At 35.9% G+C, this 23,122-nt stretch overlaps 2 long non-coding RNA genes across 2 annotated transcripts in view; both read right to left on the reverse strand.

Moving 5' to 3' along the window:
* Positions 1 to 23,122, reverse strand: part of LOC144224751 (uncharacterized) — a 325,793-nt gene that overhangs the window by 177,782 nt on the left and 124,889 nt on the right. The gene's annotated exons all lie outside the window — the stretch shown is intronic.
* The window catches only part of LOC144224752 (uncharacterized), an 85,062-nt gene continuing 62,804 nt past the window's right edge, over positions 865 to 23,122 (reverse strand). The window contains exon 3 of the long non-coding RNA XR_013333132.1: positions 865 to 904. This is a non-coding gene — a long non-coding RNA (uncharacterized LOC144224752). The remainder of the gene's footprint in view (positions 905 to 23,122) is intronic.

Below are 23,122 nucleotides of genomic sequence, written 5' to 3' on the forward strand. Positions count from 1 at the left end.
CTCCCATCAAGTGAGTAGTTACCTGTGGATGACATTAAGGCCTTTCTCCAACATTCTAAAGGCCTACTGTGATTCACCTATTGGGGACTGCCAAAAACCCCAAAGAGTGTCCCTACCTGCTACTGATACTTCAAGCATCTGATGAATCATAAGTCCCAAGGGAAGAGCATGGCAGCCTGGAACTGTTGCAGACCCTTCTTTTTTTTCTGGGCTTCAATTTCAGACACTTGGTAAATGGCCAGTAACACATTCAGATGAGAAATACGTTGTTCTAACCTCCAAAGAGGCCCACTGGGTATTGTGTCTCTTTTCTGATTCTAGAAGGGGCCAGCCTCAACATCTTCTCTCCTACCTTAAAAGCAGAAGTATGCCAATGTGTCACATATCACTGGACCCCTGGAAATGTCACTACCATAGAAGGCTCCTGAATTTTTATCAGATTGATTTCCTAGCCTCCTAGCACACAAATGTCTTATCAGTAAGTCTAGAGTAATTGCTACTTCTTTTTCATTAGGTTCAATCAGCATAATGTCATCAATGTAATAGACCAGTGTGATACCTTGTGGAATAGAAAGATGATCAAAATCTCTGCAAACTAATTTATAACATAGTCTAGAGAGTTCATATACTCCTGAGGTAGGATAGTGAAGGTATATTCCTGGCCTTGTAAACTGAAACGTAAATGCTTCTGACAAAAAAAAAAAGCTTCTGATTAAAAAAAAAAAAAAACAAAGACACAAAAAAACGAAGCACTTGCCAAATCAATAGTTGCATACCAGGCATCAGGAGAAGTGTTAATGTGCTAAAGCTATGAAACCACATCCGGTTCAGCAGCTGCAGTTGAAGTTACCACATGATTAATCTCACAATAATCCACTGTTATTCTCCAAGATCCATATGTCTTCTGCACAGGAAAAATAGGCAGGTAGAACAGAGATGTGGTGAGAATCATCACCTTTATATTCTTCAAACGGTGGCACTAATCTTTGCAATCCCTCCCTGAATAGAGCATTGCTTTTGGTTTATTGTTTTTCTAGACAGAGGTAGTTTTAGTGGATTCCACTTGGTGTTTCCTGCCATATTACTCTTACTCCACAGGTTAGTGAGCCAATTTGTGGATTCTGCCAGATGCTGATATACCTCCACTCCAATTATACATTTCAGAACCAGGGATATTAGGGGCCAATAGGCCTACCGTGAAATGGATCTAAACTAACATTCTGTTGATCACCTAACCTCTATAAGCTCCTCTTCTGAATAAGCATCAGTGATGTCTGCATCTCCTGGAATGAGTGTCAGTTTAGAGACAGTATCCAGTAGTCCTCAAAAGGTTTGATTATTTCTTTTCCCGCAATGGACAGTTAACCTGGTCTTAAACTCCTTTGGGAAAAGCTGGGACAAGGATTAAGAGAAAACTCTAGGCAGTGTACCAAGGTTCTTTCTCAAGGGAAGCCAGCATCCCCTTCATTCAAGGGCTTCTGGATCTGTAAACTAGCTGAAGGAATTGATTGATGGTTCCATCATTGCTGTTTTTACTAGATAAATAAAACTAGAGTTTTATTCATTCGTCTAGAACTTGTCTGCATATATGTGTGTGTGTGTATATATACACATATACATATACACATATACATATAGATACACACACACACACACACACACACACACACACACACATATCAGGTAAGAGTTTAGTAGGCTTTATATCTATTTCATTTCTAGCAACATCATGGTCAACTAACTAATCCCCTAGATCTGCATGAGTCTGACTACCCTGATTGCTGCTTTGACTCTGCCATCCATTACCATAACCATGCATCCTGTCACCCCAGGATCCAATTACTCCCACTGTATTTAGTTTTCCCCAGATCAGTGACTACAGTTCCCACTGTAAGGTTTATCCTTCAGAAAAAAAAGCAGTCATAGAACTAACTCTTCAAGGATGCTGGGGCTTCCCTTACAAATTTGTTTTACAGTCATGGTGAAAGGTATGTCTTCTTGTCCCTGCCTGTTGGGTAAGTAGTTCTTAAATAACAAATCCATTCTAGCACTCTAATATCCCTAAGCCTTTGAATCACTTTTACAATGAATCACAGCAGATCTGGCATTTCTAGGTCTTGCAGCCTGGGCCAACTTTCAGCCCTTGTTTGACAAGCCAAGCAACCTGTTCCAACCCTTTCTGATTCCCCAAATTTAGAATTTCTGCTTACTAGGCCCATATCAATAAATATGGCCTGATCCACTTTATGTTCCTTCCATTACTAGGTCGCACACTTAATATCACTTTCCACACATACACCATGTGGATTAGAATTCTGTCAGTGTAAATTAGAAAAGTCAAGTAGTTATTTTGGAGTCTAGTTCACCCTACTCATGACTATACTGGGAATTGAGCCCAGTCATAGATCTAAAAGCAAAGAAGGTGGTGGGGTTGGTTCCTGAGGAGAATCGACATCATCTAATCTGGCAACTACCTCAGGGGAGGCTATTATAGTTTCCTAAGGCAAGGTGGGGTTAACCTGCTCATGAAGGGGTGAAAAGCCTGCTTCTACTGGCAAAGATTCCTCAGAATTTAGGGGCCCAATGCTCTTAGCTTCATTCAACATCTTTCTACATGTGCTGATTCTACATAGGATCATATTCCTTCCTGAATTGATGCCCCCACTTAAACACTAGACATGATGTCAGGCTGAGAATTCAATGCACATTGTGGATCAGCCACTTACAAGGTAAGATTCTGGGCTTGGTTTTTAGTAATCTTAGCCCTGTGGCTATAGGAGAATCTTTCAGTACAGACATAGAAGCTTTCTAGTCATTTATGTAGCACTTGAGCTGGGAATTTTCATCTCTGACCTCATCCTTTTTTTTCCCCACTTTGTCGGGTGATATTAGTACCATCTAGCCAATTCGATTAAAATGGCTAGTTTGATAAAAATGTTTGAAAGTATCATATACATGATCACTCACATCCTTGCTTCTTAAAAATGTTTGATTAAGAGTATTCAATGGTGAGGGGCGCCTGGGTGGCTTAGTCGGTTAAGCGTCCGACTTTCGCTTAGGTCATGATCTCGCGGTTCGTGGGTTCGAGCCCCGCGTCGGGCTCTGTGCTGACAGCCAGCTCAGAGCCTGGAGCCTATTTCGGAGTCTGTGTCTCCCTCTCTCTCTGACCCTCCCCTGTTCACGCTGTCTCTCTCTCTCTCTCCTAGAATTAAATAAAAATATTTAAAAAAAAAAAAAGAGTATTCAATGGTGATATTTTGTGTATCTCTGTTGCCTATCACACCATGGATATACTCTACTACTAGAAACAGAGATATTAGTGTCTTTAATCAGATTAGGCATCCAGTTCCAGGAACTCTACAACTAATTCAGAAAATTTATCCTTAATTAAGATTCTGTTCCTCTAGAATTACTCTTAGTACCAAAATCTGTATTAGTTAGAGCTATTCAGAGAAACAGAACTAATAGAACACGTGTATGTGTATATCTCATACATGAATAGATTTATTATAAGAAATGACTCATGTGGTTATGGAGGCGAAGAAGTCTCAAATCTGTGGTGTGGGCTGGCAGTTTCAAGATGCAGGAGAGCTGATGGTATACATAAAGTTTGAAGGCAGTCTGCTGGATAATTTTTCTCTTGCTTGAGGAGACGGGTCTCTTTCTTCTATTCTATCTTTCAGCTGTTTAGATAAAGTCCATACATATGATGAAGGGTGATCTGCTTTCCTCAAAATTCATTGCCTTAAAGGTTATTCTCATCCTGACATCTTCTAAATTGACACATAATGTTAATCACCAGAGATGGCATAATCAAATTACTGGGGGAAAAGAAGTCAGACAACAGTCTTATATAAAGCAAAACTAGCTTTCAAAAATAAAGGCAGAGCAAAGATATTTGCAGATAAACTAAACTGAGGGAGTTTATTGTCTGCAAGCTTGCCCTACACCAGACACCAAAAGGAGTTCTTGAAGCTGAACTATAAATGCGTTACATAGTAATTCAAATCCACACAAATATAGACCACCAATGAAAATAACTACATAGGTAAATATAAAAGACAATATAAATGCATGCTTGTAACTCTTATCTGTTTCAAAAGAAAACTGTATAAAGCAATACTTATAAAATAGCGTTCATGGGTTTATAATCTAGAAAGACGTAATTTGTGTGATAACTACACAAAGGAGGCAGGAGGGAGTGGAGATATATTAGAGCAAACTTTTTATATACTATTGAAATTAAGTTAGTATTTATCTAAACTAGGTGGTTGTAAATTAAGATATTAATTTTAATACCCAAGGCAACCATTAGGGAAATAACTCCAAAATAGTTAAATAAGCATTAGATATAAAAAGTATGTAAGAAAATATTTAACCCAAAAGAAGGCAGAATTGGGGGAATAGAGAGACCAAAAACTGACACAAATATTATACAGAACAAAGATCAAAATGGCAGAGATAAGTCCCATCATATCATTAATTATACTAAATATAAATAAACAGTTGAATCACATACTGGTAAACATTTTATATTCACTAATATTCCTAACAATCATTAGAGCTACTTATAAATCATGGGCTGTTTTTATCTCTAATGCCCCAAAATTTAAATTGATTCAGGATCTTGTCCAGGGTTATACAGACATAGGTTATAGTTTGACCACTTTTAACCAAGGAGTGTACCTACAATAAGATTTTTGACTCCATCTTTTTACCCATGATGGATCAAACACTGCAATTCACAATGTTACTTGATATATTAGGTACAAAGTCTATTTGCTTAAACTATTATTTCTTTTTAATTGAGGATAGTCACATGCAGGGGTGAAACAAATCAAAGTCTATTTTTGTTAACAAAAAGTAAACAAAAATGCTAACAGTAATAGATTTCCATTCTACTTGGGGTTTTTTTAGAACTTTTAATTTTTTTTATATTGACAATGGTATTACAACCCTATTCTAACATTACCATTTAACTCCATTAAAAATAAGAATTCATAGGTGGTAGTGAGGAATAGATACAGAGAACAGAAAATAAAAAGGAGGAAATTTCTTTGTGTTTAAGATGATACTTGTTAAACCCAACCTACTATTTAATCTCAATGTCATTTAGCAGCTCTACATTTCTCTGTCAAAAGGTAACCTATGGGTCATGCTGACCATTTAATATCAAATGGCATTAGAGAGTAAAAGTGGATACTGTTGATATCTGTACAAATTACAGGCATAAGCCATGAACTGGTCCAAGCAAATTAGAACACGTTTCCTCTTACTTACCTATGGGTCACTTATATTTTTCCCTTCATTGGAAGTCATAATTTCCCTCTTGACGCAGAAGACTTACACTGATCATTACACACTAGACAGAAATATGTCAGTTCAAAATGGAAGATCACCTACACTGAAAGCTTAAACTATAAAAGTTCTAGAAGAATACACACAAAACCATCATGGCCCTAGAATAATCAAAGATTTCAAATTGGTTCACTTCATATCCCAAACTCTGTAAGTCTAAGGCACAAAACATTCTTTCTCTTTTCCTGTCAGTAATTTTTTTACTCTTCAGTCTGAAAAACAAAAATGACCCATTCAGGTGATTTTTCTTGGGACAAAAATCTCCTTTAATGCAACTTTTAATTTTTGCCTAGAGTAATAGCTTAAAAAATGCTGCCTTGCCTGATACTGAATTTCCCTAAAATTACCACTTGCACAGGTCAACACTTCTCTCATTGTAAAGCTGGTATTTTCCCGGCACTGATGACTACTGAAGGCTATTACAGATTCTGTCAGATACCAACATTTCTGTCAATATCCTGTTTTCTTTCCATTGTCTACGTCATCCAGATGCCATATACCACGTGGATGCTCCTCTGTGGAAATTGTGAGCACCGTCTTATAATCTTGAGGGTAATAGTTGCCTGCCTCCCTTCATTTAGCCAGGATTACCAAAACATAACTGTCTTGCTTTGGCAAGCATCTTTAAAACACTCCACTGTGTTGTACTTATAATCTCTCTTCCTTTATTATCTGTGTGTGTACATACGTATACACAAAAATACACCGTAAGTAAAATACCTTTTTCATTCCCTTGGACAAAATAAATTTCTTTCCACACAACCTGCTTTGATAAAGCCCACAACAAAAATAACTTACTTTTCATTTATTGCTACAGTGAGGTAATGGAATGGTGATATTGTAACTGACATATTGAAGGATAAGCAGGAACAGGAGGAGAATGAGGAGAATAGAGAGGACAAGAAAGATGAGGAAGATTCCAATGTTAAGAGAGAGTAACCAGAATCCTACAGAATCAAGAAAGATCTATTTCAAGGTATCGCCACGTAATAGAGACTTAAACAGTATAATGGAAACAAGCTAAATCTATTCATAGTGCTAAGAATGATCTCCAAAACACTGTTAAGACAAAGAGAGATGCATACAAGTATGCATAACATGTGTGTTTTTAAAATACACATGGGTGTATTCTGTAAATATACACAAGAATTATAATCTGTTGCAAACTCTAGAAGGTTGGGTTTTAGTGTGTTAGGAAGGCAATTTTTGCTCTAACTTTTTTTGTATTGTTTTAAATTCTTACCATGTGCATGCATTGTTTTATAATTGCTTTTTCTTCTGATAAGTGGACCTATTGTACAACCACAAAATAATATGTTTTCTCAAAATAGGAAAAAAATAAATAAGCTTTACTTTTATTCCCATCTGTAGCCTATGCTTATTTTAACTAGCAAATCACTTGGCTACAGAGATTAGCCTCCCCACATTCCAGGGCAGTTAAGAGTAAAATCTTAATTGAACATTTAATGACTGTGATACTGTCATTGTTTGAAATAGGACTATTTGCAGCTCAAGTGACATACCATAAAGATTAAAGGACCAGATGAAATATAAATATGGAGACTGAACTGGAGTATGCATGTCCTCCGTTAATACATTATCTTTTTTTTTTTTTTAAACATTGTGTGGAANCACCCTCTAGATTTAAAATCCCAATCTAGAACAAGGACTGTGTTTTTACTCCTTGGTCCTATTTTCAGGAAAGATGGATGAAAATTCAGTAAAAGTTGAAAAAAGAAATGTAAAATATTATCAAGAATTTTCTAGTACAATTCCTATTGATGGAATTAGAAACAGCAGGACTTAATTTGTCATCTCATGAAAAATATGGCTAAGTCTGAAGTGGTAAAAATCTGGACTCCAGAGTAGACATATCTACAGAAAATGAAAAATAGGAAAGGAAAACTCATAATTTTCCATACTTTGAATGACATAAAATTCACTCTTAATATTTTATTAAACATTAAACCTATACACACATGCATAATTCAAAATATTTGCCACATTTTTTTCTTTTATCACAACATAAACCTCAGGAGTGCTGTATATTTTTAGTTGAGTCAAAATGATCTAAAGCAATGTCTTCATAGCCATTGATTCAGGGTGCAATCCCATCAGCCAATCTGTTCTTTTAAAATCTTCACAGTGGTATGAATGAAATCTTGCCATTTGCAACAACATGGATGTGGCTAGAGAGTATAATGTTAAGCAAAGTCAGTCAGTCAAAGAAAGACAAATACCATATGATTTCACTCACATGGGCAATTTAGCAGACAAAACAAACACGCAAAGGAAAAGTATGACAAGCAACAGATTCTTAACTAGAGTGCTGATGGTTACTAGAGGGATGGTGAGTGGGGGGATGGGTGAAACAGGCAAAAGGGATGAAGAGTACACTTATAATGAGCACTAAGGACATGTATAGAATTGTTGAATCACTATATTGTACACCTGAAATTAATATAATACTTATGTTAACTATACTGGAATTAAAATTAAAAATTTAATTTAAAAACTCTTCACAGGAGTTACCAACTACCAAGACCAAATTAGGCATGCTGTGATTGGTGCCATTTTAATAGCAGAGATGAAGAGCTAAGACATTCTATGTTCATTCACTTCATGTATATAAATGTGCCTTTGGACAGGAAAGATGATTCAATAAGATAAAATGTGGGAAATAACTGCTGTAGAATAAGAAAACGTCTACCATGGAACCTTAATAAATATGCAAGCAAACATTCATTTTACACTCTTCACTTTTGTTCCACATGATGCCTGATTATTCTGATCTCTAAAACCACATACATTTTTTTTTAGCAGAATACACTTTGAACATTGTCATATCAAAGTATCTGAGGGTATCCCACTTCCTCTGAAATGGATATTAAGAATTCACTACATGCTTCATTAGATTCACTTAAGTTAATCATTATGATATAATCACAGGCATTGCCATTTAATCCATTCTTTTAAAAGAGCAAGTTTTTATGAGTATATTACTCCTGCTCTTCATGAATGAGCCTTGCAAAGCTGTTAAATCACCACTTATGGGTTACTGACATTGTTATTAAGGGGCAAGTAAAAATACTGTTATATGTATTTTGCCCTGTAAATTGTCCATGATCAGTATCAAATGATTCCCTTTAATTATTTAATTATTATCTTCCATAGTACAATGAGTTATGTGGTAGATTGATTTAGTAGTTTAAGTTCTGAGTTTACCATATGAAAAGAGAGTGGACTAATTAACATGATTCCGTTCAAACAGATTTGATCTTACAGAACAAAAATGCATTTCATCATTTCTATGAGCCATTTCTTTTACGCCGTATGACTTGCTTAAATTATACTCCATAGGGAAACTATTGTGTAAAATATAAAATATACTTTTTCAAAAAAGGTTTTATCAGTAAAATTTCTTTTCTAAAATATTTTACTGGTGAAAATGATTAAATAAAATGTGTAATAAACTGACAGTTATTTACAAATAATAGAAAAGATTCACTTTATTTCTCCATTCTCCACAGTTATATTATCTTGGCACATACCTACACGATTGATTTTTATCCCCTTTTCTATTGAATTATGGCTTCAAGTTTCAGTGCACTGATAGGAAAAGACACAGATATGTTCTGCTTTGAGAGATATGGGAAGTAGAATTCATCTCACCTGGTAAACAATAAAAAGTGAGATTCTTTTCTGTAATAATTGGTACAAATTTATACATAAATATATATATTGCATGTGATCTTATATGTATTTTCTTTATATTGTACAAATAAATATAGGTTGAATATTTTATATTATTCCAATAATTTGAAATATTTTTATCAAATTTTATACACATAATAATTGGTCATAAGAAAACTAGATTTTATTCAAAATAAGGAAGGGGAAGCTGGTAAAATAAAGAGTTGTTAACCCAAAACAATGGGTCTTCTGAATAATCTAATCCCTTTGAGGCAGTCTCTCAATACCATTTTACTTTTAGTAAGTGTTTTCTTGGTCCATTAGGTCGAATCCAATTTTCATGGTCCTGTGTTACAAAGAATTCTGTTCCCTCCACCTTCAAGGTTGTCTGGTTTTTATTTGATCTTACTCAGGGTTTAGTATAGCTATCTCTGGATAAAAATGGGCAACACTTTATGATCAACGCAGCAATTGATAAGAAGACAAGAAGTGTTAAGTCACAATTTTACTGTAAATGTATACATGTGTAAATTGGTAGAAATCTGGAAACTTGATTTAAAAAAATCACCAAACTCTGTTATATAAAAGTATATTTTTCTTAAGGACAATTTTTTTTGGTGATGTTTCATCAGAAGTGTAGGCTAGATTTTTTGTTGAGCAACTCTTTTTCTAAATGTTATTGATATCTAGGAGGAAGTTAAGAAATTTTTTTATGCTCTCCTTCCCAGTTATTTATTTAGCTAGATTTGCTTTGATTTTATACAGGTATCTTTGAATAGGGATCCTTGAGTTCTTTGTGAAATTACATTTAATATAATTTTCAATTCCTGTGAAATTTTATTTAATATAATATCTTCACTTTATGTGAACCCTTTATGAACCTGGCTTCTCAAATAATTCAGGCAAATATTTTCATACTGCAAGGAAGAAAAACACATTTTGAATTTCTAGGTTCTAGAAACCAAGAACTTGCCTATTTATTTCATGTCTATACACACTGTGTGTGTTTGTATGTGCATGTGTGTGATAAGAACACTTAACATGAGATCTAACCTCTTGGTATATTTTTAAGTGACAATATAGCATTGCTAACTATAGGCAAAATATTGTGCAACAAATCTCTAGAACTTATTGATTTTATGTAACTGAAACTATATATCCATTGAGCAGAAGCTCCCCAAGCGCTGGTAACCACCATTCTACTCTCTGTGTTCGAGTTTATCATTTTACATACCTCATATAACCACGCAGAATTTGTCCCTCAGGAATCCTCTTATTTCATTTACCAAAATGTCCTCCAAGTTCATCCAGTCTGTCCTATATGGCAGGATTTCCTTTTTATTTTTAAGGCGGATAATATTCCATTGTGTGTATACACCACATTTTCTTTATTCATCTATCAATGGACATTTAGGTTGCTCCCATACCTTGGCTATTATAAATAATGCTGCAACAGACATGGGAGTACAGATGTCTCAGGTTGGATCCTGATTTCAATTATTTTGGATATATATGGATGAATAAAGACTCGTATAAAATAGTCATCGTGTCTTCAAGAAATTTCACATATTTTAAAAGATAAAATACATATAAATGAAAATGAATCAGATAATTTATGATTAATATCTAGACCATAGAAAATAAATTCAGTTCACAGAAAGAAGAAATAGGAGGTTGACTATCTAGAACTGTATGTAAATATATGTTGAAAGAATTTTAGAAAAGTGCAAAGATATCCAAAATAATTAATTTCATAAAATAAATAACAGATTTTCTACAAAAGAAATCATGCCTCACAGATTTATTATGATTACTGTCCTGGGATGTAGTAAGAATAAAATATGTCATTCAGAGGAAAAAATTAGGATATGTCATTTAACAGTGCTTTATCTAAAAGTATTAAGAAAAATTAAAACAAAATTCCCAGTGGCTGTTTTTGATTTTCATTAAAGATCCATTCAATCAATATTTATTTATTGCCTCCCACAAAAAATATTTTTTCCCATTCTAATATTCCCCTCTAGGAATGGAGAGCCAACTTCCACCATGTCCTCAAGGATCCCAGACTCCTGGAATTCATTTCTCTGTGTCCCCAACACACTGTCCCAGTGCTGCTCTACAAGGCAAATAGGATACTGCAGAAGTCATGATACTCTACTTCAGTACATAGGTTATAAAACCCTGTGGCTTCTGTCTTGAACCCATTCTCTCTCACACATCAAATGCTCTGTTGGAAGACATAATGTGAGCAGTCATATGCAGAGGCCCATGTGGCAAGGAACTGAGGCCTCTTGCCAACAGCCATGGATATAAGGTGGGAAGAGGACCCCCCAGAGCCAGTCAAGCCTTCAGCTGATGGCCGAAGCAACAAATGATGCCTTGACTGTAGCCCTTGCTAGACAGAGCCAGAACCCACCCACTCAGCAATTTCCAAAACACCTGACACACAGAAATTTTAAAATAATAAATGTTTACTGTTTTGATCTGCTAGGTTGGGGTAATTTTTTTATATAGCAATAAATAAGTAATATGTGGGTACCTAGAAGTGGCATGCTGTTGTAACAAAAAACTAAATGACAGTACTGCTGTGGACTGAGAAGAGGGCTTTGCAGAGGGTGTTTAGTGAAAGATGGAACTGCCTTGAAGAAGCTGTTACTTGAACACTCCTGGTCTTTGATAAGGCTCTGAGTGAGGGCTTCAAGTAAAGGGAGGTAATACTCTTGCTAACTGGAAGAAAGAGGAGCTTTGTGATGCAACAGAATAACGTTTAACAATGTTGTCTTCTAATATTAATGTTAAGTAGAAAATTTACCTAATGAACTGGATGACATAATTGCTAAGACTCCCAACCAAAGTGTTTAACGTGACGCCTGGTTTCTTTTCGCTGTTTGTAGCAAAATGAGAGAATACAGATAAGCTAAAGGAATGGCTAATAAAGAAAAAAGAGTCATGACTTGATAGTTTTTAAGAAATTCTCAGCTTCTCCAGGAAGCAAGTGATGCTATAGCTAAGAAATGGTTTCCAGGCAAGGATCACATCCAGGGTGATGTGAGGAAAACATGATTCAGTGATGATGCCAAAGTGTGACTCTAAAATCTTCTAGTTGATCTCAGAGTGGTCTAAAGTATTATTCTTTCAGATAAAAGTTTACCTGAACAGATTAAGGGCCTATCTCACAGGGCCCATCCCAAGTAACAGCAATAAAGCTCATGAGTAATACAAAAGCACTGTCCCTAAAGCATCTCAGAAGAAGCTCCAGGGAAAAAGAAATTAACTTAAAGAATTTTGGTCTAGTGCAAATGACTCTAGAGGAGGAGAAATTTTGCCCCCACCTCCATCTCCATCCTCTCTGACAATGTCAAGAAACTGATTTATCACAACTTAAAGAAGCCCTTACTGGTACCTAGTGGGTAGAGGCCAGTATGCTCCCAAACACCTTGTAATATACATATTGTCCCCATAAACACAACAAACAAATATCAATACCAACCAACATACCAGTAGTACTGAAGTTGAAAATCCCTGTCTACTGGATAAATTGTAGCAAGATTCAAAAAAGACCAGCATACTGATATATAGATATAGATAAATAGATATATTTACATTTATGGAAAAATCACAGCTTAGATGTTGTAATGGAGAGAAACAGCACAAAATAAAGACCAGATCTGAACTCCCCATATTCTGTTGGTAGGAAGCTGCTAAGAATAAGTTGAATCAGACTGGAACCAAGAGCTCAAAAAGAAAGCAGAATCTTGAATCATGGAAAATTAATTATTCACAGGGCTTACGACCTAATCAAGGACATTCCAACATTTACTCCACTGGATTTCAAAATTGTGATGGACCAGTGACTTCTTAATGTACCTCATTTTCCCCTTTTATGAACAAAAATCTTTATATTAGCTATCCTATTTCTGTCTCTCCATTGCACGTTGGATGTGCAGGGGTTAAATTATTTGCCTCAATAGTTTATTAAGTAAAGAGAATATTCATGGAGCTCAACTTGGGGAATTGGACATAAGGAGCCTCATCCGTACCTGGTCTTAATTTATATGGCAAGGCTCTAGAGTTTGAGCTACTGCTCTAATGGAGGCCTTAGAGGTTTCTGGATACCTTGGGAGAGGGTGAGTTTATTTTGCATATAGGAATGATTATTAATAATTAAGGAACAGGGGGTGGACTGTGGCAGCCAACCATCAAGATGATTACTCGAGCCCATGTACAATTACCTCCCACATAATATCAAGGTTGATTTACATATTATTTATCTATTGCTACATAAAATGTTACTCTAAAACTATGTGGCCTAAAACAAGATATATTTTTAACCCCAAGTTTCTGTAAGTCAAGAATCTGGGTACAACTTAGGTGGGCCCTTTGCTTCAAAACCTGTCACAAATCTGTAATATAAATGTTGGTCAGGGCTCTGATCTCACTTAGAGGCTTGACCAGGCAAAAAGACAGTTTCAAGCTGACTCATAAGATGATTGACATGATTCATGTCCTCAGAGCTTGTTGAACCAAGAGCATCGGTCCTTTTCTGAGAGTCCCCACATTTCCTTGCCAGGTAGGCCTCGGATGCTTGCCACAAAGGCTGCTGATCTGCTCACCACCTACACTGAGCAGCTCAGAGTCATGTGGATTAAATCTGTAAATGTAGGTAAAGGGCTAGTACAAGTAATTAACACTTAGCAAAATATAGGTGTTAGACGTTATTATAATTACTCAAAAAAGGAAGAAAAAAAGATTAATGCAATGCATTTATTTTAAAAACTCATGTTAATTGTCAGAATTCCAAAGATTATGCACATAAATGCATGAATTATTATAAATGTGAAATATTTCAGTATTATTCCTCCCTAGATATTTTTTTTCAAATTGGTAGGTAATTAATTTAAGAAATTAAAACATAGAGGGGCGCCTGGGTGGCTTAGTCGGTTAAGCGTCCGACCTTCGCTTAGGTCATGATCTCGCAGTTCGTGGGTTCTAGCCCCGCGTCGGGCTCTGTGCTGACTGCCAGCTCAGAGCCTGGAGCCTGTTTCAGGGTCTGTGACTCCCTCTCTCTCTGACCCTCCCCTGCTCACGCTGTCTCTCTCTCTCTCTCTCTCTCCTAGAAATAAATAAAACTTTAAAAAAAAGAAATGACATTAAAAAAAAGAAATTAAAACATAGAAATACACTATTTAGGTAATCTTATTTCCAGCTCAGAGAAATAAGAGGGAAATTTAACTATCATATTTATAATATATTCATATAAAGTTTAATTAGTAAGTCATGGAGCATACATCTGTCATAATTTGACAAGAGAAATCTCCTGGGGAAAAGAAAAATACATGTATAATAAAGTATAATTATAATTGATTAAGTAGACAGTCAAGCTCATATATTATCATAAGCAAGAAAACTATTTCCAGGATATATTATGGAATTATACAAACAACTGTGATTTCCTGCTAAAATAACATAAAACAAATTAGGTTTTTATGTCAGACCATAAAGTTTTTAGATGACTAAGTTACTCATATAATGTACAGACTATCTCTGTTTTAATGACTCACACAAAATTCAGAAATCATTTATTTACTTCTACTCATCGTAGCCTGTTATGTAATTACTAATAACATATAATGTTCAACTATCACGCTCTAGATACAAAAGGATGATCCTCAAATTCAATTACAAGCTTAGTAACTTAAACAAAATTTCTTGCACTATTATTTTTTAAACTTTGTGCTAGCACATATTCATCACTGTATGAAAAGACATTGCATGTTGAATTTATTTCCTAAGATAAAAGGAGGGAAAAAATCGCTCCACCCTTTGTTAGTTACTAGCCAGGGTGGAAAAAGTTCAAGAGAAAAGAGAATAAACCCGGGAAGCAATCCATTATCAACACTCAGTCTCTGGTTTATCTTTTCTGATATCCTGTTGCATTCTAAAGGCAAGTGGGTAGTTTCTTTAAATTATAGGAGTTAGAAAAAATCAACTTACAATATATTCCTAGGATAGTGTTCTCCCTACGAGGTTCCCAGGATGCTTACTGGTCAATGCATTTTGAACCTATATGTGAAACTCAAACTTAATTCCACTACTACCAGAGTCTCAAAGTTTTCTTCTGATCCATACATGACCATCCAGTCACACATACATTGTCTCTATATCTTACTCTAAATTCAATTATTTATTCATTCTTTCAATGTACTGAGAATTATTTCCAAGCAGGAATTATATTGTTCCATCCAGAGTTCCAAATATGTATCAAACAAAAACTTTCCAAATCAATCATACAAGTCAGGGTTCTCACCTGTATAGCATTCAAACGTCTGGGCTCTGTAGTGTGTGTGCGCGTGTGCATGTGCATGTGTGTGCCCATGTGCACTCATGCACATACACATGTAACTATGTGATAGGTATATAAATAAAGGTTCACATATAAATATGTATAAACATTTTGACACATTCAAGGATATTTAATGTAAATCACTTATCAATATTTCATATAATACCTCAGTTATATCTCAGAGAATGCTTTGCTTTGGACTATTGCTAGGCATTGGTTTTAATGTCGAATAGCTAATAGTCATAATATATGATTTCTTCTCTGGAAGCTTTCATAGACTCTTCTTGAAAAATCACTTAATTTAGAATAAAAGAAATCATTCTATTTTCCAAATTAGCCTGACTGATATCACATGAAGCTAATGATGTCATAAAATAATGATAAAGGACAAGGGGCACCTGGGTAGCTCAGTCTGTTGAGCATCCGAATCTTGATTTCGGCTCAGGTCATGATCTCACAGTTGGTGAGTTCCTGCCCCACTATAGTTCTGTGCTGACAGCATGGAGCCTGCTTGGGATTCTCTCTCTCCCTTCCTAATCCTCCCCCACTCATGCTTGCTCACTCTCTCTCTTTCTCAAAATAAATGAGTAACTTAGCAAAAAAATTTATATAACAATTGGCAATTTAAGAAATGCATTTAGTGTGAAATGGTGAAAAAAGCAAACAAGTTGCTTCCTCAAGATCCTAAAATAATCTTTTCAATATTAAATTTGTGAGTTATTTTAAAATGGATGAAGATAATTAACATTAGCTGCCACCATCTGGCAATTTTTAAGGCAATAAGAGAACTAGTAATATTTTTTTTCTGATGAGACACAAATGAAATGGCATCTTTTATTAATTATCCATGTAATTCTTCAATATATTTAAAAAAGAAAAAATAGATTTTTAAAATAATTACTGTTCTTCAAAATTATTAATTTTTAAGTTTATTTTGTTTTTATTTTCTGATATTTCAGTTGTATACTCTGACTATATTTATATATTGTAAAATTAGATGATATAAACATATCATCTATTGTGATATATATGTATATGTGATATATATATACATACACACACAAATCTTTCCATTTATCTGCTTAATTATCTGAAACAAGTTTTGCATAGATGATTTCAACCTCTATCTAGAGATTTCCTAAAACATTTTAACCTTAAAATATGGTAACATAAATTATACTACTTAGATTTTTAAATATATAGATTTAACCTATATATTTTTATTTCACTATTATTTCTCACTGAGTTGGAAAAAAAGTCCAAAATATTCGCTGTTTTGTCCACTCACCTGTCCATATGAGTACCCATACACTCTATATTCCCACCTGCTATTCCAGTGTCCAGGTAAATGGCCCATGCCCCTGGCCACAACTAATCTCTTTTTCACAACAGATCCCTCCTAAAACTCACATGGTCAAGGATATTTTTTCTAGGAATTCTCCCTTCTTTTAAGGAATTTTTAATTTCTCTCTATATATCATATATCATACCTATCAAAATAAATTTTTTCTCCTATATTTTTCTCTTGGTCTCATATCCCATGCCAGCTACTGATGAGGTTTTCTTGGGGGTGACAGTGGGGTTTGTGGGGTCCAGAGCCAACAGCCAAGAAAGAATTAGTGAAGACGTCTAGGGATTGTCAAGCTAAGGCTGTTTTTCCCTCTAGTAAAGCATTAACATTAAGACAGTGAGTTCTGCAGTAACATTTTACTCTGCCAGCCTCATGTATTTGTCAAAGGGCTGTAGGTTATAAGGAAATTTAGTTCTATCTGCCGTTTCCTTCTGCCTTTGTTTCCTATATCACTATGGAGGGGTGATGGAGACTTAGGTCCTGCAGGACTATGATCTCTCTCAGTTAACCATTTGTTTTTTCCTTTCCTTGGTTTTGGGCAGCCAGGAGTGCCTGAGGAATATCACACATGTCCCACTTGGGGCAGGGAGGGACGGTGGGTTGCAGACCATCAGCTTGCCTTATGCTCCCTCCTCGGCTACCACCCAACTTCTGCCTCCCCATTTACATCAAAACTGCCCCTAACAGTTGTCTATGCTCTTTGTTTCCAGTTTTTCTCATCCCATTCTCTCCTTTTTTTATTTTTTAAATGTTTTATTTATTTCTAGGAGAGAGAGAGACAGCATGAGCAGGGGAGGGTCAGAGAGAGAGGGAGTCACAGACTGAAACAGGCTCTAGGCTCTGAGCTGGCAGTCAGCACAGAGCCCGATGTGGGGCTCGAACCCACGAACCGCGAGATAGTGACCTAAGCGAAAGTCGGACGCTTAACCGACTAAGCCACCCAGGCGCCCCCCTCCCATTCTCTCCTTATTGATCCCAGGCAGGCTTTCTCCCACATTTCTTCAACAAGAGATGTCATTGTCAAATTCAGCAATGTCATCTATGTGTTGAAGTTTAGGTGACAGTAAGACCTGTCACCTCCAGAAGCTGGAGCTTTGATGGGCCTGTCCAGCAGGAGCAGGCGTCATGGAGATCCTAATGGAAAGAAAAGGCTGGGGGAGGAATACCGTAGCATCTTTTCCATCTGCCTTCCAATTTTCTGTAAGTGTCACACAGTGACCCACCCAAATAGAACACAGAGTACCCAGGAAGCTGGGAAACACTGGCCCAGCCAGTCAGCCCCCACAGCCCCCACGTGAAAACAGAGGCTTTTCAAGTAAACACAACCAACCTGCGATGCATAACAAAGGAAGAGTGGGTGTGAATGCAAACAGGCCTCAGGACTGGCCCAACAGACACTGAATGAATATTTGTGGATTAATAAAGGGTCTGAAAATCTGAGTAGATATGGAAAATATAATGTAATTTCTTTGATATATATTAATACATTAAGTGGAGATGAGCTGAAAGTATAGACATATTCTCTGTTTTATGTATAATAAAATGATATATGTAATTGCTATACTGTTATAATTATATAATCATATGTTTGACATAACTATATAATTATATATTCTATACATAATAAAGGCTCTCTTCAATAAATGTTTCTAATTTTTTTAAATGTCAAAATTAAACTTTGCTTAGAAATAATAACTTTTTAGCATCCACATATGTTGCAAACATATATAAATATCTGTAAAACTTAACTAAACAATTCTCTGGTGTTTTCCTCAGTTCAACACTAAGATCTTGGCAATAAGGTCTTAGCACTTAAATAATTAAACTAATCAGGACAAAAGTGTACTTTTTGAAAAAGCATTGGGTAGAACTTTTTACATTGCTGGGCTGCCCAGTCCTGCTCAGGGCACAGGGCTGTGGAGTGGTTGTGAAGGTGTTGTCCCGCCAGCCTGATAATATTTGAGACCTTTCTTAACACCCCTGTGACTCAGGTGTTCCAAGGGTAAAATCAACTAAGTAAAAAAAAAAAAAAAAGTTACAGGTAAGCAAAATTTATACTAGTTCCAGAATTTTCTCAGCTTTTTAATTCTGCCACTAAACTTTCAATCCTACATAAAGCATCTTTTAAAAAAAATAACGTTGGTGTATCTTAAAATGATCCTCAGAAAGTCAACAATGGATTTCTTGTCATATCATGGAGGCCAGAAGAGAGTGGGGTGGCATATTAAATGTCCTGTGAGCAAAAGAATTGTGTAGCCAGCAAAACTGTCCATCAAAATGAGGGAGAAGTTAAGACATTCTCAGATAAACAGAAATGAGGTAGTTTGTTACCACTAAACCTGTACTACAAGAAATGCTACAGGGAATTTTCTAGTCTGTAATGAAAGGACACTAGGGGCACCTGGGTGCTTCAGTCCGTTAGGCATCTGACTCTTTTAAAAATTTTTTTTAATGTTTTATTTATTTCTGAGAGAGAGAGAGCATGAGCAGGGGAGGGTCAGAGAGAGAGGGACTCACAGACTCTGAAACAGGCTCCAGGCTCTGAGCTAGCTGTCAGCACAGAGCCCGATGCAGGCTTGAACCCACCAACCGTGAGATCATGACATGAGCCAAAGTTGGATGCTTAACCAACTGAGCTACCCAGGCACCCCAGACTTTTGATCCCAGCTCAGTCATAGTCTCATATTTCATGAGATTGTGCCCTATGTCAGGCTCTGTATTGACAGCAGACAGTGGGATTCTCTTTCTTCCTCTCTCTCTCTGCCACTTCTCTGCTTGCGCCACGTGTGTGTGTGTCTGCATCCTTTTTCTCTCTCTCTCTAAAAATAAATAAATAGACTTTAAACCTGGAATGAAAGAACACTAGATACTCAAAGCCATGTGAAGAAATAAAGATCTCTACTAAATATATGGGCATAAATGTAATCCAATATTACTGGAGTTTTGGTTTGTAACTCCACCTTATTTTCTACATAATCTAAAAGACAAATGAACAAATATCAAAGTTATTTTACACACAATAGGTAAAGATGTAATTTGTGGCAATGACAACATAAAGGGGGGGGTCAGGGCTGTATAGGGGCAGAATTTTTTATGTTATTAAAGTTTTTGGTATCCATTTGAACCAGACTGTTAGGAGTTTAACTTGTTAAATAAATTTCCATGGTAACCACAAAGAAAATATCTAAAAACTATGCAGGAAAAAAAAACAACAACCTGACAAGGGTAACAAGATGGTTCATTAAAAAAAAATCAACTAAGTACAACAGAAGGCAGTAATGAAGAAAAATGAGGGACAAAACAGTACATATGAGGGACATACAGAAGAAAAATAGTCAAATACCAGAAATAAACCCTTCCTTATTAGTCATTACCTTGAATGCAAATTAAACTCTCCTGTCAAAAGACAGAGATATGCATAATGATACAAAAACCAAAATACAACTAAATGTAGTCTATAAGAGACTCAGTTTATATTGAAAGGCCCAAATAGATTGAAAATGAAAGGATGGAAAAATATTCTATGTAAATAGTAACCAAATGAGAGCTGGAATGGCTAGATTAATGTCAAACAAAATAAATTTTAAGTCAAAACTTATGAAAAGGACAAAGAAAAAGATTACCAGATCATTACATATTGACAAAAGGATGAACACATTGAGAAGATATAATAATTACAAACATATATACATTTTTGTACATCAATAGTGGAAATTTAAAATGGTGCAGCAGATGTGGAAAACAGTTTGGTTGTTTAAAAAGCTTAAGAAACTTCAAAAGCTAAGGAACAGTATTGCACTAACAAAAGCGTAAACAACTCAAATACCCACCAATAGCTGAATGGATAAACAAAATGCCATATATACATACAATGGAATGTTGTTCGGTAATAAAAAAGAATAGATTCCATTTACCAGGAATATGAAAAAAAAAAAAGGTTAATTCAAAGGTTACTAGGGTTGTGGGAAGAAAGAATGGGTGAGTTATCGCCCAATGATTACTGAGTTCTATTTGGGTGAGAAAAAAGTTTTGGAAATATATATATAGCATGTGTGTATGCAATAAGAAAATGTCCAAAAAATGTTTTTTTAAAAATTATCTTTTAACTGAAGGCTTCTTTTCCAGGAGATAAGCAACATCTAAAACAAACCCTTCCAGAAAGACTTGAAAATCCTCAGACAGGTCCTTGATGGCCCCACATGAGTAATGTTTGAATCAATCACATCAATCCTGGGAATTGGATATTCTGATTAGATAGAACTCTTATAACCAAACCTTTAGCCAGAAGAGTAGACTTAACCACCTATAAATAGATGGAGTTAACTTCTTATGGGGATGAGGAATTCCATCACCAGTAAAGTAGAAGAAGCCAAGGCAGATCAAAATGACAAATTGCTACAGCTGTCTTTATCATAGATCTATAATTAAACCTAAAACTCTAAGTTCCATGGAAATAGAGCTTTAAGAAATATCAGAAGTTGTTATAGGCTTTTTGAATGATTTATAATGATGTTACACATGTTTATGACTCAATCTGATACAATGAAAATTTCTAAAATATGATATTACTGTATAGTAAGTCAATATTCTATCACTATACTTATTTGAAGTAATTTCATAAGATAGAGATAGCTAAATGTCAACTAAAATCCTATTATTATTTGCTTAAAAACTTCAGAAGTTTGTTGCATTACTAAGTTATGGAAATAAGACATTCTTTACTTTTTTAAAGTTTTACTTATTTGAGAGAGACAAAGACAGTACAAGTGTGTGTGTGTGTGTGTGTGTGTGTGTGTGTGAGAGAGAGAGAGAGAGAGAGAGAGAGAGAGAATCCCAAGCAGGCTTCAAGCTGTTGATGTGGAGCCCGATTTGGGGCTCGAACTCCCAAACCCAGAGATGATGACCTAAGCCAAAATCAAGAGTTGGACACTTAACCAACTGAGCTACCCAGGCACCCCACCCTTTCCTTTTTTAAATAACTCCGGTTTTATGACATTATCCTTCAGAGACATGCATCCTCCCCAAAAGCACTGAATTCTCTTACTCCATCATAACTAAGAAAACTCAGTCTCAGCATCAGAACACTGGTTTTCTGGCAAGCACTTTGCTAAAAAGTCCATTTAATTTTTAAACACTAATTATTAAGTGGCTGAATATAATCATCCATGTTAGCAGTCAAATAAAATATCTGGAGTGCCAAAAAGAAATACAGCTGCAGCTATTTTTAATGTTTATTCATTTTTGAGAGACAGAGAGAGCCCAACCAGGGGAGGGGCAGAGAGAGAGGGAGACAGAATCTGAAGTAGGCTCCAGGCTGTGATTTGTCAGCACAGAGCCTGATGCGGGGCTCGAACCCACAAACCATGAGATCATGACCTGGGCTGAAGTCGGGACTCAGCCCAGCTGAGCCACCCCATCGAGTAAGTTTGTTTATAGAGTGACCGTCCAGGTAATGTACTTACTTCTGTTTGCAGTCCCATATTGAGACCCTGGAAGATAAGTGTTTTAGACTAAGTTGGGAAGGGAAAATATTTAGAGGCAGAAGTGGTCTTGACACCCTCCAAATCATTTTATGCTAGAATGTATTGGAGTAGTATGTTCAGGTTAAAACAAGATTGCCGAGATGCTTGACACGGTCCAGAAAAGAATATACCTCTGGACATGATTCTATAATGAATGGCAAAATGCATTAGACTATCTGATGTGAAACCAAGTTTATAAAAGGTAAATTACTAAGTTGGCAGACAGAAAGTTTTGCTCAAGGTGTTCACATATTATAAATGCCACTGTCAGATAAATGCAAACGTAACTTTCAAGGAATAATCTTGAAAACCATGTGACAGCTTTTAGAGGAAAACAACGATTTATCGGACACCAGAGGAGCACAATTTACTACTAGAGTATTCTAGGAGGAGCAGTTACGATATGTTGTTTTTAATTAGTTGCCTGTTTCTCCCTGGAAGAAGAAATTTCCATTGATGAAATTCCACTAGTGAATTCATTTTATAGAACGGCTTCTTTTAAAACCAGGTTATCTCGAACATCTTTACCCTTTCGGTCAGTTCCCTAAGAGTGATCTAGGAAAAAGTGCAGCTTGAGGACTGATAACGGGGTCTTTGTGACCCCACGTAGCACTTGGAGGAAGCTGGGATGATTGAGGTTGTTAATCATAAAGACCCTGTAGCTGGAATGATAAGCAGTTTTCATTATCATAGTGCTTATTTCTATAACCCCGAAGTTTTCAGACCCATTTAGCCAGCACAACACCACATACTCTTGTGGTGTGAAATAGGGAAGGCAGCTGTAAGCTGTTTAACCTCATGACACATGAGGAGTCTCTGGATTGCATTTATTATGATGTGCCCAGCTATCAGGAT

This window comes from Crocuta crocuta, unplaced genomic scaffold (assembly GCF_008692635.1).
Source record: "Crocuta crocuta isolate KB4526 unplaced genomic scaffold, BGI_CrCroc_1.0 scaffold442, whole genome shotgun sequence".
Taxonomy (NCBI): Eukaryota; Metazoa; Chordata; class Mammalia; order Carnivora; family Hyaenidae; genus Crocuta; species Crocuta crocuta.